Here is a 19,866-nt window from a genome sequence, read left to right on the forward strand (position 1 = left end):
TTTTCTTGGTCACTATTACCTTGCCATTTGTTTTCTCCATAGCACTTTCCCAAACTGTGCTTCTTTTGTTGACCTACTTGGTTTGTGGAAGAGCCACGAGAGCAGCGTCCTTGCCTGCTTCCCTACAGTATCCCTGTGCCAGGCGTTTTGAGTGACAGAATAATCAACAGTAACACTTAACACTGGTGGCACACCTGCTAATCGCCAGGTGCTGTGCTGAGAGCTTTTCCATGTACTAACTCATCTTTTTTTTTTTTTTAAAGATTTCATTTATTTATTTGACAGAGAAAGAGAGATCACCCGTAGGCAGAGAGACAGGCAGACAGAGGTGGAAGCAGGTTCCCTGTTGAGCAGAGAGCAGACCAGGGCTTGAACCAAAGACCCTGAGACCATGACCTGAGCCAAAGGCAGAGGCTTAACCCACTGAGCTACCCAGGCGCCCCATGTACTAACTCATCTAATCTTAACTCCAAGCCCAGGTAGTTGAGTACTTTGAGGCACTCTCTTTTTGTAATAAGGGGTATTGAGGTTAGATAAGAGCTGTGTCTTGTCCAAGGCACAGAGCTAATGGGTGTTGGTGTGGGGATGCAAACCTGGCAATCAGATCCAGAGTTCAGGCACTGAACTACGATACAATAGGGCCTCCTAAATTTCTCTATTTTTTGGTCATTTTGTCCCATTCCAGGGATAAGGCAAAAGAATACCATTGTCTGCTCATGCTCACGCAGAGAATGCTGCCACTTTGGCATACACTCAGAGGGTGTGTCTATAGGACCCTGGTTCTGGTGGAAAACAGACAGGGGCAGCTAAATCCCTCTGGGGTACTGGCCCTGCCAGATTGTAAAACTTAATATCATTATACATATACAGCTATGACAATAACCCCCAAAGAGGTGTGGAAGAATGGATCTGAATAGGGAAGAGAAAATAGATCCAAGTATGCATGGAAACTTAATATAGGGCCAAGATGATATTTTACTTCATGCAAAAGTCACATTTACTTAATGAATGCTGCTGAAATACCTAGAAGCGAAAAAAATGGGATAACTACAATATACCACATATAAAAATTGAAGAGATCATGTATCTAAATTTTAAAAATAAAACAATACAGGGACCCCTGAGTCGCTCAGTTAGTTAAACATCTGACTCTTGATCTCAGCTCAGGTCTCAATCTCAGGGTCGTGAGTTCAAGGTCCATACTGGGCTCCATGCTGGGCATGGGGCCTACTTAAAAATAAATAATAAATAAGTAAGTGCAAATAAAACAATAAAAATATGACCAGAAAATTTGGGAGATTGTGGTTATATAGTCATGAATTGGAAACAAGTTTGGAAGAGGTAAAAAGGCTGATTCATTAAGAGAAGCACTTATTTGGATACATAAAATTTTAAGATATGCTGTGGGAAAAGATACAAGCAAATTTTAAAATATACTGGAAAATGTCTTTGTTACACAATTATCTTAATTTGACAGAGAAAGAGAGATCACCAGTAAGTATTACCCGTAGATATTATTTGTGAAGTAATATCTTTAGTACCCTATTATACCAAAAAAGTCTCCTAAAACTAAGACCAACACTCTGGAGATCTGAAGGACAGTGGGTCCATGCAGAAGGAAATGTACCTAACTGACAGACAGGTTCTGACCTTCTTAGGAATCAGGAAGATGCCAGTTAAAGAAGTGAAACCCCATTTCCCACACGACCAAAACATTTCAGGGCTGCTGAAGATCAGCAAAAATGGTGATGTTCCTCCATTGTTGGTAGAAAACTTGGTTAGGCTCTGTTGGGTGGTCACAAAGATATCCAGGCCTTTGTTGGAGGGATGAACATGAGGAAAGGGCTCACGTGAGGAGAGAAGATGAGCCAAGATAGCTAGTAGGCAGATGGAACTATCTTGAAGGTAGAAACGTGATGGATTCAAGGCTCACTCAGGCAAAGCGTACAGACAGAGAACAGAAGGAGCTAAAGATGGATCCATGAGAGTCATGAACCTATAATGGACTCAAAGAAGAATAACCAGTCAAGGAGACTGGCCCATGTAATTAATGTTCACCCATTTCGGGGGTCATTTTAATTGAGTCTCATACTTACAACTTGTAGAGTTATGGGAAGTAAACGTATCCTGGGACCTTATCTTCTTCTTTTCCCACCTTGCCCCTTCTGCCCCTTCACGAGCCCAAATGCCTTCATTCATTCAACCTTAGAACCAGAATGCTAAAGACACTGGCTGCCTTCACCTCCTGGCTCGACCACTTACTAGATAGCATGCAACCTGGGGAAATTTACTAAACTTCTGTCTTTTACAGGATTATTATGAAAAATAAATGGGTTAATACCTATAAACCACTTAGTACATCCAATAACTATTAGCTAGTGTTGTTAGTATTAGCAAGTCTTCATGCTACTGATTTTCAAATACTAACTCATTAGACTTTATATAATTTCACAAAGGCCCTTTGAGTTTGGTACTGTCAGGATTCCCTTTAACAGATGAGGAAGATGGAGCTTAGAAGGGGTTTAAGAACCTGGCCACACATCAAGCACTTAGTACGAGGTCTGTGGTCAGGTCTCATTAGTGGACCACTCAGGCCAAGCTCTCGGCTTTCCATCATTCTGCCTCTCCTCTCCTTCTTCTAAGGATGGCCATGTTAGCATATACCAAGATCATGACAGATCAATGATAGAGTTTAGTTAATCAGGTTTATGTGTCTAATTGTGGCATGAAGTTCATGGTACCACTTCCTTTTTTCTTCTTTTTTGCAAGGTACCTCTGTAGGGGCGCCTGGGTGGCTCACTGGGTTAAGCGTCTGAATCAGGTCGTGATCTCAGGGTCCTGGCACGGAACCCAGCATCAGGCTCCATGCTCAGCAGGAAGTCTATTGAGGACTCTCTCCCTCTCCCGTTGCCCCTCCCCAACTCTCCAAAATAAATAAATAAATCTTAAAAAAAAAAATAAAAGTTATCTCTATATTCATTTTGCCTGTAAAGAAAATCCACGTACTATTTTCCCCCTGTGTCACATGACATCTTACTTTGGGGGAGAATGTCCCAGGTCATCAAAAGCATTAAAAGATGTTTCAGCCCTAGCCTTTAAGACCTGTGGGCACACATTCTCTCCAGAACAAATCCCTGGTAGGAGGAGGATGGTCCTGCATATGCTCTCTTGCCCATCCTCCCATGCACAGAAGATTGCCAGGGGCTTATTTCTCTTCTCTGGGAGATGTCTTTTCTGATATGAAAAATAATTCCGTTTTCTCATTTTAAGTACATGTATCCTATGTATGCTGCAGTCTCTCAGTGCCTGCCTGCCACACTGACACCATCTCCCACTTAATTCCTCTGTCTTTCCCCCAACGGGACAGGGCAGCAGCCTGTCCAGGCTTTGAAGGGCCTGGCGAGAGATAGGTTGTGTTCTTCTCCCCCGTTCCCCAGCAAAGGCAAGCAGTTACTCCCATGCCATCTCCCCAGGGACACGCTGCAGCCTGGAGCTGCCCCGGTTACTTGGTCTGGGCTTGTGTACAGCACTAATTCAATTTACAATGCAGTTACATAACTGTTCCCAATCTCCAGTTGACCTTGATGTCAAGCAGCGGTCAAGTTGTACCAACACAGAGAAAGGAGGAGGAATCTCTGGTTGGCCCTTGAGAACATTTTAGCTGGGGTTCTGGAATGGAATGTGGCACAGAAAGGCCAAACCAGACCAGTAAATTCTTTGAAAGGGTGAAAAGCAAGGGTTGTGGATTTCTGGAAGATGGATGCTGTTGGATTTCCGGAAGATGGATGCTGTTGACTCTCAGGGCAATCCTTTGTCACTCAGGATTCTGGTAAGCGTCCTCTGACCAAAGATAAGGGGGCTGTCTTCTTTCCCACGAATTGCTGTAAGTAAATGAGCCTTTTGGCCTCATGGGAAGAGCTCCTAGGAGTGTCCTCAGCTTGGAAACCTCTCAAGGGCAGACTTTCCGTGCATTCTTTTAAACCAGGGAGTCCTGGTTCTACTCAGTTCTAAATAGTGACAAGAATAGCTTCTGGTCTTAATAAAGCCAGAAAACCAGGGGTTTCAACATGAAAGCAAAAATACAAAGTAAAGCCTGAGCAAATTAGTCAAAATTTCAGAAATTCAATAGTATAAAAGCTCTCTGAGAGCAGCGATTATGTTTATTTTATTCTCCGTTGTATCCTTACACCACAGAGATCATCTGGCACAGAGTAGGTGCCGAGAGAATATTTGTTGAACGATGCGTAACATGATGGATAGTATCATTTATGGATAGTGACAATTGATCTTCTTCTAGTAAATTTGCCCAAGGCTATCATACCAAAATTTTCCAGAACTCTCTTTTACATATTTATTTATATACATATCGGTCTGACTATAATGTCAGATAAATATTATACAAAGTTATTATATATATGTTGTAACTCGATATATCTATGTCAGGATTCATGACCATTAACTGGTGTCTCACCCATGATCAGCACATCACTGGACTTTGCCTAGACTGGAAAGTTCTGCCTGAAACACACACTCATCTGCCTGTCCCCATGGACAGGTCTGGCTTCACGGGTGTGGGACTCATGCACACACATAAGGCCTCTTAGTAAGAAGGCCTCGGGCTTAGTTTAGTGCTCTGCTATCACTACCCTGAAATTCTTGGTGATAATTTTTGAACAGGAAGACCCCACTTTCATTTTGCTCTGGGCCTCACAAATTACATAGCTGATCCTGCCCAAGTATCCAGAGAGCTCGCATTATGATCTAGCAGGTAATGTCACCTACATGTGTTAAGAGCCCGTGGTGAGAAAAACAGCTGCTTAGTGAGCGAGCCAACCACGAGGATAATATACATATCCAGGAAGGCATAGTCTACTATTTACAAATCATTGAGAGATACTAAGTGATTCGTTAACCTCACTAATGACGAATGTGTGATCCATGCATGATTTGTAAAATGTAGGCAGGGATATAATTTATAAATTCACTGGTGGTTCTTCTCCGCTATAAACCATGTATTTCTGTTCCAGCTGTCTATAGCTACCTAAGTTCTAGCAATCTTTCCTGGGCCTATAAATATTCTTAAATCATCTATACTGCCTACCTAAATACTTTCTTGTAACACAAACCTGTCGACTGCTAACTATCTCTATTGCTTTGTCTATATCACATTTTAGAACTTGATCAAAATCAATTTGGGACTTTAATGCAGGCTGCCTAGTGCTTTTATTTTTTATTTTAATTTCTTAAAATATATATATTTTAAGATTTTATTTATCGATTTTACAGAGAGAGAGAGAAAGAGAGTGCATGCACAAGCAGGGGGAGTGGTAGGCAGAGGGAAAAGCAGGCTCCTCGCTGAACAAGGAGGCTGATACAGGACTTGATCCCAGGATCCAGGACTTGAGCCTAAGGCAGACACTTATCCGACTGAGCCACCCAGTCATCCCTATCTGGTGCTTTGAAAACAAGTGTTTTCATATCAAACTATGTCCATAATCTTGCTTCCCAGGAAGCATAGGTAGGGCAACATATGTAATGTGAATTTTTTTAAAGTACATAGCCTGGGACTAGGCTCATAGAGCCACTGAGTAAACACTTAATGAATCTAAATAAACTAACTAGCAATTACTAATTTCCTGGGTACCATATATTAAGACAGGTATAAATACCTTTCACATATCTTTTTAAAGTAGAAGTTAAGCTTTCTAAAGAGTGGTTTTGGCTCAAAAAATTGCTTAAGTTGCCATGATATTAGACAGTAGCCTACACACGCTTCTTGCATAAAATGAGTTCAAACCTCTCCGTATTTCCAAACTAGCGAGCTGAAAAAGATTTCAAGAGACGTCAGGCCTCTGAAACAAATGGCGATGGTCTTTCGGTCGATTTAATTTTCCGGAGGTCTTCCAATCTCAAAGCACACCAACTGCTCAGACCTTGTGTTACTGAGCCACTTACCATCCACTTGCAAATCAGAAAGTTTCCCATGTTTATAATTACAAAGGCCATTTTACGACGGCTTGAAAATTTATTTATTTATTAACATGTCATGCCCCTCAGCACGTTGGCTGATCAGAGCAGGTTGATTCTCAAGCACATCTTGATGCAAAGCAATGAAATCGTTGCTGTAAGTCGAGCTGGGGCTGGATCCTCACAGCTAGAGAGTTCTTAATTGCCTTACTCTCTAGATGGGCTTTTTCTGAAGTCTATTTATTTTGCAGTGGGGAAAAAAGTCTTAAAACTTTGCTTTCACTTCACCCTGAGAATAAGAAATAGGCAGATGGAAAATAACGAGTTTCTTCAATGCTGTCTTGGCTGGGAGAAATATTCTTTTTAGACTCCACATTTTTTCTCCATATTCCAGCAACACCAAAATCCTGTTTTTCATTAGTTTGATTCTCATTAGCTACACTTTGGTCCTCACAGGGTAGAGTGGATCACAGATGGGGGTGCCATCCTATTACGGTGCCCAGAGAGCAAACATATTCTCAAACTGTGACACTGAGAGAGAAGCGAATATTTAAACTCAGGCCCCCACATATATCCCAGGGAAAGGAGTCCTCCTCTTTTCTAGAGAGGCTCAAACCTTCTGTGTCTTCATTAAAAACAACAACCAAAAACTCTCAAAACACTAAAAGAATGCAATGAAATAATGACTTAGCACCTATAGATGGGCTAAGTTAAACAATCTTTGAAGGGAATCAACCTGGAGTGTTTAAATATCTATTAATTTATTTATGAAAAAAGGTAAGTCTATATGTCCAGACCTAACACACTGAAAAGACCTAACACATATGTCCAGGCCTAAATGGAAACAGGGAGACAAGTGAAACATATCTAGAGCTCCCATCATTTTCTGAAAGGTCTGCTTTTCATAAAAATCATTGCTTTGGGGAAAAATTCAATCTATCTTTTGCTGCAGGCAGATGACTCTCTTAGTTTCAAGGTTTCCCAATTCAGTTAGCACAGGTGTTTTCTCTCATGTCCTCCAAATTTGCCTGATTTTTAAAAGTTTCTTTATAAATGTTCATCTACATTCAAAACACACATACTTTCAAGAAATCTACATACCATAAAATAATGAAGGATTACAGTCAACTCCTTAACAACACAGGCTTGAGCCATGCAGGACCATTTACATGTGGATTTTTTTTTTCATCAATACACTGCACTTGTGGTAAATGTATTTTCTCTTCTGATTCTTAATAACATTTACTTTTCTCTACCTTGCTTTATTTGACGAATATAGTATATAATACACATAACATTTAAAATATGTGTTAATGGACTCTTAACATTATTGAAAGTGCTTCCAAAGGTCAACAGCAGTCTACTAGTAGTTAAGTTTTGGGGGAGTCAAAAGTTTTGGCTGAATGGCGGGTGGGAGTCTGTGCCCCTAATCCCTGCATTGTTCAAGAGTCAACTGTATTTGATTAGGTACTCATTCTAAAAAGAAAGGGGAAAAATAAGTGAGGAACTTGAAGGGATTGGTTAATGTAGGTGATCCACTAGGATGCTGGGACTAAGTGATCCTCATACCTGAAACCTGGAACAACACACCCTTCCTTTCAAGGGAGTTAGAAAACCTGAAGGGAGTTAGCTGGGAAGGGTGGCACAGAGAAGCAACCAAGTGGGCTTGACAGAGTGAGGAGTAGGACAAATCCAGCACGCAACCCTGACTTCCTGCTGATCAATTTCTAACCAACTGTTGGGAAAGGTTTCTAACTTATCCTGTGAACTAAGTTTTCAGACGCTCATGCCATCATGGATAAATACAAAGTTGACACTAACATTCCAAGATTTGGAGAAATTAAATGGATTCTTAATGACCTTAAATGAGAATTCATGAAATTCTCAGGAAACAGTTTTAATTCATTTTAATTAAAAGAGGGTCTATCACATATTATACGGGGTAAAGTGGAGGAGTTAAGACAGTGTCCAAAAGTCAAATCAAAATAGGTTGAGTTGTGACATTAAATAAGATGAAAATTACTAGCCTAGTATATATCCACTAATACTATATTCATAACCTTCATCTATGATTATAATTCCTTTTTTTAAAAGATTTTATTTATTTGACAGAGAGCAGGATCACAAGTAGGCAGAGAGGCAGGCAGAGAGAGAGAGAGAGAGAGAGAGAGGAGGAAGCAGGCTCCCTGCCAAGCAGAGAGCCCAATGTGGGGCTCGATCCCAGGACCCTGAGATCGTGACCTGAGCCGAAGGCAGAGGTTTTAACCCACTGAGCCACCCAGGCGCCCCTATGATTATAATTCTAATGGATTACCTGGCCCTATGGAGGCCTGGGCAGTCAGCTTTGGTCCAACCTGGCCTGCATCCCAAGAGAGCTCAGGCAAGCTAGGGCTAGTCCAAAATGGAAACCAAAGTTAGATTTGCATAGTAATTGAAAATATCTATAGATCTAAGTGAATATCTATTTATGTTCCTATCACATATTCACTATTATAAAAGAATGAATTCGGGAACACCTGATGGAAGAGATGCATAAGGCAAAGTATGTAGAAAGGGGTGTGGAGCTTCCATGCCCTCCCTTGGTGCCCCACTCTCCCAGGACCTCCACATGTTCACCAACCCACAAGCTCTCCCAACCCCATCCTTCTGGGGTTTTATGAAAGCTTCATTACATAGGCATGGGTGGTTAAATTGCTGGCCATTATTTGATTGAGTCAAGCTTCAACCTCTCACATCTCCCCAGAGGTTGAGGGGTGGGCTTTAAAGTACCAACTGTCTCATCGTGGTTGGTTCCCCCAGCAATCAGCGCCATCCTTGGGGGCTTTCCAAGTCACTTCTCCAATACAAACTCAAATGTGGAGGAAAGGGGTTTGTGATGAGTAATAAGACATTCCTTTCACCTTTATTCCCTGTAGCTATTTCAGGCATCAAGAACAAGAAACCAAATATTATAACAAAAGATGCTCCCATTGCTCTTCCTAAAAATTTCTTTCCAATTTTATTGAAATATCATTGACATATAATATTGTACTAGTTTAAGGTGCACAACACAATGATTCATAACACACATACACATATATAATGTAGGGAAGTGATTACTATAATAAGTTTTGTTGACATCCATCTCATCATATAGTTACAAAGTTCTCTGTGATGGGAATTTTTAGGATCTACTCTCCCGCCAACTTTCAAAGATGCACTACTGTATTGTTATTGCTTAGGCAGGCCCAAGGGTTTTAGGAGCTCTGCACCAGAAATAGGATGAAGACCAAATATGTAGTTTTTATTATAAATTATTATACCACGATTTTATATTATGCTATACTATATATGTAATCCCATTTTAGAGAAAAGGCCAGATCTGTTATTGATGCTAAAGAAAATCTTTTAAGTCAAAAAGATATGAAACACCACATGGCAGTTTACTGTACTTGCAGAAATATTTGTACAACTGACTTGGGCTGATAAGTTGAAAGCAACCCAGGGATAATGTCAGAGTGGTTGTCTAACACTTTCAGGGTGTCTAATGAGCTCTGCCTGAGTTGGGCAAGGAACTTCAAATGAGCAACTGTGACAAGTCAGGTTATAGAAGTGAGGGGAAGAAGGCATATGAGTCACAGGATGGTCTCTGAAGGTCAGGATGGAGAGAACACACCTGTACAATGTTGAGACTATCCTCTCCCTTCCGTATGGTATTTTTTGCATTTGGGGATTATTTCACAGGTTAATTTTTTTAAAAGATTTTATTTATTTATTTGTCAGAAAGAGCACACAAGCAAGGGGGTTGGCAGGGAGAGGGAGAAACGGGTTACCCATCGAGCAAGGAGCCAGATGCGGGGCTCAATCCCAAGACCCTGCAACATGACCTGAGCAGAAGGCAGACGCTTAACCAACTGAGCCACCCAGGTGTCCCTCACAGATTAATTTTAAAATTCTTTCCTGTTGAGACCTATGCTGGCAAGTATCTGCATATCTTGAACTACCTCACTTTTAAGGAAAATGAAATACTTTACAGAGCTCTTAAGGGTCCTTTCACCTTAAACTAGAATAAGGAAATTGTGTTTTATGATAAGAAAAAGGGGGGGTTGGGAGAAAGGGGCATCGGCAACCCACATCTTACACCAAGGCAAATCATTTAACTTAACAGTGTTGAAAGAAAGAAAAAGAGCTTGGAAGGAAGTCTTTAACAGGGCACGTATTGCATGGAGCACTGGGTGTGGTGCAAAAACAATGAATACTATTACGCTGAAAAGAAAAGAAAAAAAAAAAAAAAAAGAATCTCCAGGGGGGAAAAAAAAGTACTAAAGCTATTTACAAAGAAAACCAAATAATGAAAAATTGACCAAATTACATGCAGTAACTCTGTGCTTAGTAGCCAGTTAATCACGGTATCAACGCAGGTCTATCTAGCACCCAGTGTTTTGAGGGATAAATAACAGACAAATAGAATATTGGAGAAAAGAGGATTTCTGAGGGCTTTTTTTTTTTCCCCATTTTTATAACAAAGGAAGTGATGCACTCAAGGAGATCTTAATTAAGTTCATACAGCCAGGCAATATATTTAAGTATTTGGTATGTTAAGGCTATGTTAAATATCAGAGCAGGTTTTCTGAAGCAAAGATATTGGTATTTAAATAAAAATTTAAAGAGGATCACAGTCCAGCAGTGGAAACTAGGGCTTTTTCTTAATCCAGCTATTAGTGCAGAATAAGTTAGGACAATCACCAGACCCACAGGCACTGCTGAATTTCTACTAGGTGTTAATGGCATGTCACAAAGGAGCTGTTGGTAGATTGTGGGTAAAATGAATGAACCTGCAGAGATACACAGAGTAATACTTGAATCTTCTGAGTCAATCTGCAAAAGCCACCTTCTTGTGCATGGGAGTTTATCTTTTTCTTTTTTAATAATTTTAAAAATTATGTCAGTCACCATACAGTACATCATTAGTTTTTGATGTAGTGTTCCATGAATCATTGTTTGTATATAACACCCAGTGCTCCATGCAATATGTGCCCTCCTCAATACCCATCACCAGGCTCACCGATCCCCCCCACCCCCCTCTCCTCTGAAACCCTCAGTTGGTTTCCCAGAGTCTAGAGTCTCTGATGGTTTGTCTTCTCCTCTGATATTCTCCCCTTCATTTCTTCCCTTCTTTCCTCTAATGTCCTCCATGCTATTCCTTATACTCCACAAATAAGTGAAACCATATGATCATTGACTTTCTCTGCTTGGCTTATTTCACTTAGCAAATCTCTGCCAGTCCCATCCATGCTGATAAAACAGTTGGGTATTCATCCTTTCTGATGGCTGCGTAACATTCCCTTGTGTATATGGACCACATCTTCTTTAGCCATTCATCTGTTGAAGGGCATCTCGGCTTTTTCCACAATTTGGTGACTGTAGACATTGCTGCTTAACACTGGGGTACATATGGCCCTTCTTTTCACTACCTCGGTATCTTTGGGGTAAATACCCAATAGTCCAATTGCCAGGTCATCAGGTAGCTCTATTTTAATTTTTTGAAGAGCCTCCACACTGTTTTTCTGAAGTGGCTGCACCAACTTGCATTCCCACCAACAGTGTAAGATCATTCTCCCCTCTCTCCACAGTCTCTTCAACATTTCTTGTTTCTTGTCTTATCAATGTTTGCCATTCTATCTGGTGTAAGGTGGTATCTCAATGTGGTTTTGATTTGACTTTCCCTGATGGCTAATGATGTTGAATATTTTTTCATGCGTCTGTTAGCCATCTGTATGTCTTCTTTGGAGAAGTGTCTGTTCATGTCTTCTGACCTTTTTTTTACTTGGTTATTTTTTTGGGGGGTGTTGAGTTTAAGAAGTTCTTTATTGATCTTGGATACCAGCCCTTTATCTCTAGTGTCATTTGCAAAGTTTCCATGGGTTGTCTCTTTGTTTTGTTGTCTATTGCCTTTGCAGTGCATAAGTTTTATCTTGATGAAGTCCCACAAGTTCATTTTCACTTTTGTTTCTCTTGTCTTTGGAGACGTGTTTTGAAAGAAGTTGCTGTGGCCGATGTTGAAGAGGTTACTGCCTATGTTCTCCTCAAGGATTTTGATGGATTTTAAAAACATGTTTCCTTTTCCTTGCACTATCTGACCTCCATTATAAATTTTCTTGAACTGATCTGTCACCTAAAATTTAGACAGCAAAATACCACATCTAGATATGAGAGCTTAGAAAACCTAACCTCAAATCTAGACTCTGGCCCTTAACAGCCTCTTTCCTTCTTCTGTACAGGAGGCCATGAGGACGCTGCCAGGCAGGGCAGTATTGTCCTTAGAATTAAACATGACAGCAAATGTAAAATGTACATACAGCAAGGGGATTAGAAGAGATTAATCTTCACAAATGGTATTCATCTTCCCTTTCCCTTTCCACTCTCCCCCCAGGATACCTTTTGAAAGATTCCAGGAGAACCTTCGTTTCTCAATGTCCCTGCTACTGATAGTCACCTGACCTGCCGGGCTGCCTCTGCTGCTTGTCTCATTCACAGATGGAGAAGGTAGGAGTGGGATAGCAGAACAGGAGGAATGAAGACTAATCCTAAGGCTTACAGAAGTGGATGGGAATGGGCCTCACTCTTACGCTAATGGAGTTGGGGGGAGTACACTGCTCCCCCACACCTCACTTACTAGTGGGAGAGGCTACTTTGCCTCACAAGCAGGAAACAGACTACACCTTTGTCTTCACTGCCCGCCCCATGCATGAGGTTATGAGAAGCCACCCACATCCTTCATTTTTCTGCCACCACGTACATCATACACCTGGATTGAGGTCCAAGGCCCATCTTACTAGAGGCCCAACTGTTTTTTTAGGCAGGATGGACTTGTCTCTTAGTTACAGTGGGCACAGTGACTAGGGCTGAAAATGCTTTTAGGAGCCACAGAAATGTTTTAGTTGCTTTTAAAATGAGAAGGAAAAAAATGATTTCTGAGGTAAAAAAAAAAAAAATCCTGTTTTAATACGTGCTAGTAACATGTTAATCTTTATACCAACATAGTCATGAAATATAATTTTTGCTTTTATTTTGGAGGGAGGTTCCTACAAAGACAAAGGTACGAGGGTCTATGAAAGTTACAATGTGGCCTACTGGTCAAATTTCATTACTCTTTTTTCTGTTGATGACCTGGTAGAATCAAACCTGCAATCCCCATCTTGACAGAGTCTGCTCAGTAGCACCAACCTCTCCCATGTGGGAAGGCAGATTAAGAGGTATTACCTTGATTTTAACCCAAGGAATTGTTTCTACTAGATTCATACTAGACATCCTTAATGGCCATAGAGTGTTTGCACATTAACAAACCTAATTGTTGGGCTTTTCCTTTTTGCTTTAGTTATTCTTTCAATCTCCTCTATCAATTTACCGTGTCTGTGTTACATCAAGTTAAAGCTGGTAGACATCAGAGATGTTCTAGTTCTCCATAATCTCCAAAAGATTTTCCCAGCTGGTTACAACCTACTTCATTCTGGGTTTGTTTGTTTTTTTCCTACATTGCTCTTTGGAATTATTTGGTCCTACTTTATTTCCATTAGAAAATGGAGATTTGTTTAGAATCTGAATTTTTTTTAATGTGTGTACATTTTTTTAGACAAATACAAGATAGTTTGTATAATTAAATCTATTTTTCCCTCCCTCATTTTCTCTGTGTGGGTCACTGTCATGACCATTTGGGGACCAGCCCCCTTGGAATTGTCCTCAGAAGTACATTAATTCCTAGCATCAAAGTTTTGATTTTTTTTTTTTTCAGTGTTCCAAGATTCATTGTTTATGCATCACACCTAGTGCTCTATACAATACATGCCCTCCTTAATACCCAGCACCGGGCTAACCTATCCCCCTACTCCCCTCCTTTCCAAAACCCTCAGTTTGTTTCTCAGCGTCCATAGTCTCTCATGCTTCATCTTCCTCTCAATTTATCCCAGTTCACTTTTCCTTTCCTTCTCCTAAGTCCTCCGTGTTATTCCTTATGCTCCACAAGTAAGCAAAACCATATGATAATTGACTCTCTCTGCTTAACTTATTTTACTCAGCATAATCTCTTCCCAGTCCCATCCAGGATGATACAAAAGTTGGGTATTCATCCTTTCTGATGGAGACATATTATTCCATTGTACATATCGAGCATATCTTCTTTATCCATTCATGTGTTGAAGGGCATCATGGTTCTTTCCGCAGTCTGGTGATTGTGGCCATTGCTGCTATGAACATTGGGATACATATGGCCCTTCTTTTCACTACATCTGTATCTTTGGGGTAAATACCCAGTAGTGCAATTGCCTGGTCATAGAGTAGATCTATTTGTAATTTTTTAAGGAATCTCTGCACTGTTTTCTGAAGTGGCTGCACAAACTTGCATTCCCACCAACAGTGTAAGAGAGTTCTCCTTTCTCCACATCCTCTCAGAAGATCTAACATGTAAATATTTATGCCCCCAGCATGGGGCCAACTACAAAATTACATGAGCCAACTGCACAAGCTAACTGTTAATCAAAATAAAGAGTTATATTGATATGAATACATTAATTGTAGGGATCTTAACATGCCACTCTCAGTAACAGACAGATCATCTAAGCAGAAAATCAACAAAGAAACAAGAGCTTTGAATGACACATTGGACCAGATGGACCTCATAGATATATACAGAACATTCCACCCTAAAACAACAGAATACTCATTCTTCTCATGTGCAATGGAACTTTCTCCAGAATAGACCACATACTGGGTCACAACTCAGGGCTCAACCGATACCAAAAGATTGAGATTTTTCCCTGCATATTCTCAGACCACAATGCTTTGAAAGTGGAACTCAGCCACAAGAAAAAGTTTGGAAGGAATTCAAACACTTGGAAGCTAAAGACCATCCTGCTCAAGAATGTTTGGATCAACCAGGAAGTCAAGGAAGAACATAAACAATTCATGGAAACCAATGAGAATGAAGACACATTGGTCCAAAACCTATGGGATACTGCAAAGGCAGTCCTACAGGGGAAATACATATTCAGTAGAATCTGAGATTTTTAGAATCAACCAGGAGTTGTACAAATCCAAGGCCTTGGCTTCAAAAAGGAAACTCAGTTGTAGCAATACTTTTCATAGTATATTCTGGCTCTAAGTCACAGAAATCTATTGAAGGGATCTTGTACCACAATTCTAAGGCATTTGATCATAATTTGTTGAGTGTTTACACAGTTTAAGCTGCCATGCTTGAGCTCAGAGGTCATATGACAGACCCAGATCTTCAGAATGGTGCAGCGCAATAGTTGATGACTGTTATGGTCTGAATTATGTCTCCTCAGAATTCTTATGTCGCAGTCTTAACCCCCAGCACTGAATGTGACCTTATTTGGAAGTAGGATCACTGCAGATGTCATTAGTTAAGACGAGGTCATAAGGGCCCAAATCTGACAATGTCTTTATTACAGGTCAAATTCGGACACAGAGACAAGCACACAAGGAAATGCCATGTGAAGATGAAGGCAGAGATTAGGGTGCTACATCTAGAATCCAAGCAATGTCCAAGATTGCCAGCAAACCACCAAAAGCTGGCAAGAGCATGACATAGATTTCTCTCTCAGTTCTCAGAAGGAACTAACCCTGCAATATATCTTACTATTAGATTTCTAGCCTCCAGAACTGTGAGACAACAGATTGCTGTTGCTTAAGCCACTTGGTGTAGGGTACACTGTTAGGGCAGCTGTATGAAACCTACACAGGAACTAACTGAACTCCTCACATAAAACGACAAATAATTATTACCAAGCAAACCTGAGCTTGTCAAGAGACATTTCTTCTACAGAAAGAAATATGTAAAAAGACACAGAAGTGCAAACCCCTAGTCAATATTTCCACTCCGAAATGAGAGTTGTCTTTTAAAACTTACGAGGGAAAGTTCCATTTTGGTTTTGCTCATCTTCACTGGAAGAGAAGGAAGTTGGATTTTTCCATTAACACTTCACACTGCCTTCCTCTCCAGCCTGGGTGGTGACTGTGCGGCTGTCAGCCCTCTTCACACCACTCAGCTGTGGTCAGGGTTGGCCTGCGGTGCTGGGTTTGGTGTGGGCCTTTCAACAGACTCATTTATTGGCAGATATCCTTCTACCACAGAGAGAATTTTTTGACCAGGTTGTGGCAATTTGCAATACAAGGATAAACATAAAGGGAACTCTCTGTACTTTTTCATTGTAGAAATAGTCAATATTTAGTACTTAAATGATTCATTGTACTCTCCTCTGAATTGCTCTCTGGGAAGCTATTTTAAAATATAATATCTAGGTCCCCAAATAGACAGAACATAATGGCTTCTGATCAAGTCTGAAGCTGAAAGGACACTTTGTGGAGCCTTAGCATCAGAAGTAGACTGGTACATTCCCCATCCCAATATATCAGTGATGATAGAACCTGAAAAGTTTCTGAGAACAAACCTTCCCCTATCTTAACATAGAATTTTCGAACATCCTATGGGGATATCCATCTTACATAGCCATCCATGATAATATAGGCAGAAAAAAGTAGTGTAGTTAAATAAAAGGGATGGTCAGAATAGGGATGAAATATATACAAACCCAGATATACAACCAACAGCCTGAAAAACTATTTATGGCAAAAAGCCAGTCTTAGACTAACCAAGAAGACAGGGTGGGGTTAGACAACTTCTGTTATTCAAGGAAAGAGCCAGCTAAGGGACAGGTACCCAGAATTCATTCATTCATTCACTCATTCATTCATTTTTTCATTCATTTGCTTGCTCACTTACTCATTCAACACTACCAAATACACGTAAATGTGGTGAACAAATGCACTTGGGCCTTGTCTCATATTCTCCTCAGAGGCTGTAGGAGAGGCGGTAACACAAAATTAAGCCAGTATAGTACAATGGAAGAGAGGAACTCATGTTATCCTAGTTATGGAAATGCCCCTAGATTTGCCTTAGACCTTCAGGAACCAACTCCTATTTCACTAGTTACAACCTCTATCATTTCAGACTCCATGGGATATAGGTTACATGGAATAGAAATTTCCAGATACCTGACAGGTCATAAAGTACTTTCTAAACTGAAATATACTCTCTCTCTCTCTCTCTCTCTATATATATATATATATATATATATATATTTTTTTTTTAAAGATTTTATTTATTTATTTGTCAGAGAGAAAGTAAGCACTGGCAGACAGAGGCAGAGGGAGAAGCCGGCTCCCTGCCGAGCAAGAAGCCTGATGTGAGACTCGATCCCAGGACACTGGGATCATGACCTGAGCCAAAGGCAGCTGCTTAAACAACTGAGCCACCCAGGCATCCCTCAACATATTTTTAAAAATATTTTATTTATTCATTTGAGAGAGAGAGGTAGAGATAACAAGAGAGAGCACGAGTGGGGAGGAGAGGATGCAGCAGGCTCCCTGCTGAGCAAGAAACCTGATGGGGGCACCTGGGTGGCTCAGTCAGTTAAACCACTGGTCATGATCCCAGGGTTGCCCCATACTCAACATATTTGAATCTTTCTTTGTGACTCAGAAAGCCAAGATTAGGAAAATACTGCTTAACAGTGGTGGGTTCATTACCTTTGCTACCGGGTTCTCAGAGGAACTTGGTGATGAAATGAAAAGGAAAATGACATTCTTTCATTTAAAGTGCTCAGGAAAATTTAGAGTTTAATGTGTTTTTTCTCCTGATTTTTTTCATTCATAACTCATCCCTCTCAGCTAATCCATCAGTAGGTCCTAAGGATTTTCACTGGGAAGCACATCCCAGATTCTAAATGCTTCTCCACCTGCACTGCAACCACCCAACCCTAGGACACCATTGTTTTGCACCAGACTACTGTTTTAGCTGCCTTCACTATTACACTCCCGCCCTAGCAATGCACTACAGAATGAACTTTTAAAACCATGTATCATATCATATCAGCCCTTGGTTATAATCATTATGGCTCTTATCAAGTTAGAATATCCTTGGAATATTCTAGACAGAACTCTAGATAGAATACACTGGGGCATGCAAAGCTCTATACAATCTAGTACCAGCCTGCCTTTCTAACTTTTGTGACACAAGCTTCTCCCTTACTGAACTGTCATTCTGTTCCTCCAATATACACATTATTACCTCAGGGCTTTTCTGTTAGCTGGTTTTTCTTCCCCTAGCTCTCAAATGGATTGCTCTTGTCATTTGGGTCTCAGCTTAGGGGTAACTTCTTCAGGGAGATTTACCTGATCCTCAATACCAAAATAGTCATCAGGGTACTATCCCATCAACACCTTCTACTTTGCGTCGCACTTACCCCTCTCTGCTGTATTTCTTATTCATTTTTTTCTGCCCTTTTCACAGAACTCTAAGTTCCATGGCAGCAGAGATCTTGTCCTGTCTTGATCACTGTGCCCCAGTACACTGCACATACAAGGCCCTCGACCGCCATTTGTTGAATGACTAAATGTGCTTCTGTTTTACAGTTTGCTAAGAATACTGAGTCACTTATTTCCATGGAGCTTAAATTATGCTGAAGTTACTCTATTTACTGAGTACATTAAGGATGACAGGAAAAAAAACCTTGAGCTGCCCAGCTAGGCCAACAGAGACTGAAGAGTTATTCAGATGTCAGGGCCCCAGTGACCCTATGACTGGGCTCCCCCTCAACCTCAACTCATCCCTCCAGTGCTCAGAAACTTATCTACCTTCTTTGTTTCTAGAGTTCCTGCTACTCTTGATGACGCCTTTTGGGAGTCCTCCATTTGACCTCCCTGAGTGAGAACTGATGAGGACACTGCTGTTGATGAAGCTGCTGATTCAAGAGTCTTCAAAGGCCACTGTCTCACCTCAGGTAGGCTTAAGGTTAATGTTCAGCCTCCATGAAAACAGCTGAGGCCAGGATGACAGGGATGGTGTGGAGAGAGGAAACTCCAAAAAGGGGTGTGGGTGAAGCAGCCATTCTGAGCCTTCCCAAAGAGGAAAACATTGTCAAGCAACTCTCCTGTCTGCAGAATATATTGAAAGTTCTAAAATATATAAACATAAAAATGGATGATGAAACAAGGGACTGGCCAAATTCCCAAAGGATAAGGCAAATACATTCCGAGGACTCATCCTAATTCTGATCATTTCCCCCAAATTTGTCATCAAAATGTGCAAGCTTGAACAATATTTTATTTTTTTAATAAAGTAAGTTGTTTTTTAATAAAATAAGTTGTTTGCAAAATATTTAACAACCAATCATAAATTGCCCTCACATAAAAATATGGTCAGCTGCAAACTTGAAGAAAATGGATATAGAATTGTTTGCAGACTGAAACAACAGTGCTAAATTTTAAGCGTTTTCAGTTTAGGAAAATGGTACATTTGTTTTTAAAGATTTATTTCAATGTAACCTCAGTGGAGAGCAGTTTGGCACAGCATTTCTCAATAAATTAGTATATGTGAGCAAAACTGTATCTACAAGAATATTCACTGCATAATGATTTATAGTAGCAAAAGTCTAGAAATAGCCTATAATCTTATAAATAAGGGACAGATTAAATAAATTATCGTACATTCCTAAAACAGAATACTCCGCAGCTACTAAAAAAAAAAGTGAATCTATGTATATTGATACTGAAAAAAATCTCCAAATATATGATTAAGAAGTGGAAAAGCAAGGCGTAGAAATGAGGATGCCATACAGTTATTTATGTGGAGAAAAAAATGTGGGTTTTTAAGAGAGAAAAAGCTGGTTGGGGTGGGAGAGACACTTACTTTTAATCTACAAGCTTTTTCATGATTTGATTTATTAAAATCCAATTCATATATTGCTTAGAAATAGAGAAAAAAGAGGACCTCATTTTCATATTGAGCAAAAAAAAAAAAAAAAGAATAGTACTGGCTTTCCACTGAGTTTAAAAGAAAGAGAG

The 19,866-nt window shown here is 40.2% G+C and overlaps 1 long non-coding RNA gene across 1 annotated transcript; it reads left to right on the plus strand.

The window, feature by feature from the left end:
• Positions 1-3,634: 3,634 nt before the first annotated feature.
• Positions 3,635-19,072, plus strand: LOC116858984. The gene is made up of 3 exons (XR_004381056.1): positions 3,635-3,829; positions 12,380-12,492; positions 18,673-19,072. It is a non-coding gene; the product is annotated as an uncharacterized LOC116858984 (long non-coding RNA).
• Positions 19,073-19,866: the final 794 nt, after the last annotated feature.

The sequence above is a fragment of the Lontra canadensis genome, unplaced genomic scaffold (assembly GCF_010015895.1).
Source record: "Lontra canadensis isolate GAN:19392208 unplaced genomic scaffold, GSC_riverotter_1.0 scaffold4, whole genome shotgun sequence".
In the NCBI taxonomy this organism is placed as follows: Eukaryota; Metazoa; Chordata; class Mammalia; order Carnivora; family Mustelidae; genus Lontra; species Lontra canadensis.